The following is a 3,671-nucleotide window of genomic DNA, read 5'->3' on the forward strand; positions in this document are numbered from 1 at the left end:
ATTAAATAATTAAAAAACTTGTGAGTAAAAATGGAAGAAAGAAATCCATTCAAACAAAAAATGGAAAAATCCTAATACGGAATCATCCTACATTGTCTCAATATTTTTGGCATAAATTCATGCACAAATGTTCGATCAACCTGATCTTTCTGCCAAGAAAGAAGACTTAAAGATCTAAAACTGTTTAGTTTACCACACGAAGTCATAAATAATGGTTTTGGAGGCCAAACGTAGGCTGGAAGTTATAGAGGAGACTGAATTTAGTTCACTTCCTTAAATTTAAGGAATTTTCTCATTTCATTTAGAGAAGATTGAAGTTATAGAGGAGGAAAAACCCTAGAACTTTTTTTTTTTTTATTATTTTTTTTTTATTTCTTTCATATTTTTAGTATTGTTTCTATGGATTTCTTTTGCACAACTATGTGTGTCTAAATAACTAGCTAGGGTTAGAGGTGAAACCAAATATTTTTATCATGTGTTCTTAGGATTATCTATGTGCTTTTCATAGATTATTGAAATTTCAAATTTGAGATTCACAAGCTATTTGGAATCATTGCATGTTAGCAAGTTTTTAAGATTTAATATGATTTTTATATATATCGAATGCTTGAACTCTTTGATTTGATATGAATTGAGAATATATTGAATGCTTAATCTCCCCTATAACATGTCAATTGAATTATTTGCTCAATCACACATGTTCAATCTATTTTGCATGTTATTTGAGAACTCTATTGTTGTATTTTCCAATTAGGCAAGTTGGCTTTCTACTCTATTTGAGTTAAATATAATTCAAGTTCATATGATAAAATATTAGGGAGATCTTTGAATCCGTTAATTTCTCTCAAATTTATTTTGTTATTTTCAATTGTAGTTTCAATATTATCTTGCTACTCTTGACCCTCAAAATAAGATTTAAAAAAAAAAAAAAAAAACTACATACTACAACCACATACTTCAAAAGTCCAATGTAGTACAACCAAATACTTCAAAAGTCCAATATACTATAACCAAACACATCAAAAGTCCGATGTACTAGAACCAAATACATAACTGGCCTTCTTAGTTCTTACCCCTCGGCTGGGGCAGTTTTAACAACTTGATCAAAATAAATCTAAACTCGATCAGCATCCTTCTTTGTTTGCCATATCAAATCAGCATAAAGAGACAAGACATTTCCATCACTTGGGTTAGCCAGAATTGCTCTTACACAAAACTCGTCTGCTTTTCCAAAATCTCCACGAACCTATTCACATGTTATAAGAAATCATTAAACCCTGTAGATATTCTTTGAACTCGGTATTCAACTCAAAAGCTTGTACCAAACTCAAACAACCTGTATGAAAACCTTATAACCCCCTCAAAACCAATCATGATAGAAACTAATCTTTACCAGCACAAAGGTCTCACTTTAAATATTTCCTAATTTCAAGGGAACTACTTCAAAATATCAAACAAAACCCATAAAAAGCAAGCCAATCTAGGGTAACAATTACTTCTACCTTATAATGCACCTATTTCCTATTTCCAAATGCAAATGACAAATGAGACATTATGAGCGTGGCCTATCCCCCCTGCAACTCTGGGAGATGGCAAAGAACCTTGTCGAGGATTTCCCAGAGGCCATCATGATGGACTTTCCCCCCAAGCAGCCAATCCATAGGGGCTGGTTGGTGCCTCCTCCTGGTTCTTTCAAGGTAAACGTAGATGGTGTGACATCCACAAGGGGTGCTAGAGACTCAGGAGTTGGTGTGGTCATTCGAGATGAGTAAGGAAGGGTTGTAGCAGCTCTCAGTAAAATGCTGCCATCGCACTACCCTGCTGAATGGACAGAACTCTTTGCAATGGGACAAGGTTCTCTTGGCCCAGGAAATGGAACTCTCCAATGTCATCTTCAAAACAGATGCTCTCTCAGTCATTCAAGCCATCTCCCAAGACCTCAGTGGTAGTGAAATGGGACACCTGATACAGGGAATTCAGCTTGCAAAGGCTTCCTTTAATAGTTGCTCCTTTCATCACTTGAAAAGGGACTACAACAGTGTTGCTCATGAGCTTGCCCAGTTTGCCAAATGTAATCATGCCAACCAAACTTGGAAGGGTGTTTTTCCACCCTTCGTAGCTCATCCAATTCAATCAGACCTAGGTTGATCTCTGTGTTTGTTTTTGGCTTCTGTTGTACTCCTTTTCTTGTTTAATGAAACATTTGGTTTTCTCCTCAAAAAAAGAAAAGAAAAAAGAGACATTCAGTACAAAAGCTAAAAACATTAAAGATTGAAACATGAGAAATATCTTGAAAAATAAACATTAAAAATATATATTTGAAAATCTGATTCAACTTGATTAGAGCAAGCTGAAATACCAAGGTAAAACCAGATTTATGCCAACATAAAACTAACAAGCAATAAAAATCCAGATTATCAATGGAGGGACTGAAGCAGTGGAGGAAGTGGAGTTGCTAGTATGCTAGTTAAATGAGATTCTCTTGCAACCCTAGGTATCAAATCCAGAAACGCAACTGTACAAAGATAACAAAGCAAAACATTGGAGAAAGTTATAACAAAACCCCAGTCTAAAAATCGAAGGGTAGCAGAAAACCATTTAGATTTTTTTATAGGTGAAAACCATTTAGAATTTTAGACAGTTTAAATACTTCATTGCTTCTAGAAACATCTTTATAGAAAAATCTATTTCCACCTAATTACTTCTAGAAACATCTTTATCCACAATTAGTTCTTCACAAACAAATCCTATAATTGTAATGTGACAGTAACTTTATAGATCAATGTCAGTTACATGGTCATGAAGAAAACACAACTCAATAGTGTAAACTCATCACTATATGAACAAAAAACATCAAAACCAATTTCCCTGCCATCACACTACACCAGAATGGTAGATGTACAAATCACATTACAATGTAATGATAACAATTAAAACCAACTCCTTGACAACAAACCAGTCCAGCATTTGGGCTAACAAGCCATGTTGATCTTTACAACTTTTACCCAAAATTCGAGGGTAAAAAATCACAACACTCCACAAACCATTAATTGCCATATATCTTTTTTTTTTCTTTTTTTTTTCTTTTTTTTTTTTAAATACAAGATATAATTTCTACTTTAGCCTAATCTAAGTACATATGTATGTGAAGTTTCCTCCTGGAGACTTGAACCCTAGCCCTTGCCCCCTACACCCCACAAGCACTTATTCTTGTGGAGTGACCACCGCACCAAAGGTGCGCGGTGGTATTAATAGCCATATATCTAAATCTGATAAAATGAGCATGCCACTCATAGGCACGACACTCCTAGACAATTGAGAGAAACAAGAGAACTAAAGTAAGAATAAAAATTCTCCTATCATAAAAAAAATAATAATAATAATAAAAATAAATAAATAAAAAGCTACACCAAGTTACAAGTATGGGGCCCACAAACAGTTAAAAATTTTGAGTGATGACAAGTTGAGTGATTGTGCCAAACGGTGGGGTGTAGAGAGTTGGGGTATTTTAAGTGATAAGTGATGAGTGATTGGTGACCATTTTTTTTTAACGAAAAAAGCCCTAATTGTTTACTTAAAACTTGTCCATCTCGTGGAAGATTTTAATTTTATACTAAAGCTCATCAATTCTCAAACATTGTTCTGGGCCTACAAAGCTTTTAATAGCTACA

At 34.2% G+C, this 3,671-nt stretch overlaps 1 long non-coding RNA gene across 1 annotated transcript; it reads right to left on the reverse strand.

Moving 5' to 3' along the window:
• Positions 1 to 984: 984 nt before the first annotated feature.
• LOC112006028 (uncharacterized) lies at positions 985 to 3,397 on the reverse strand. Its single transcript, XR_002882287.2, has 2 exons — positions 1,503 to 3,397; positions 985 to 1,246 (listed from the first exon to the last, which is right to left on the reverse strand). It is a non-coding gene; the product is annotated as an uncharacterized LOC112006028 (long non-coding RNA).
• Between the last annotated feature and the right edge of the window lie 274 nt (positions 3,398 to 3,671).

This window comes from Quercus suber, unplaced genomic scaffold (assembly GCF_002906115.3).
Source record: "Quercus suber isolate HL8 unplaced genomic scaffold, Cork oak 2.0 scaffold_330, whole genome shotgun sequence".
Taxonomy (NCBI): domain Eukaryota; kingdom Viridiplantae; phylum Streptophyta; class Magnoliopsida; order Fagales; family Fagaceae; genus Quercus; species Quercus suber.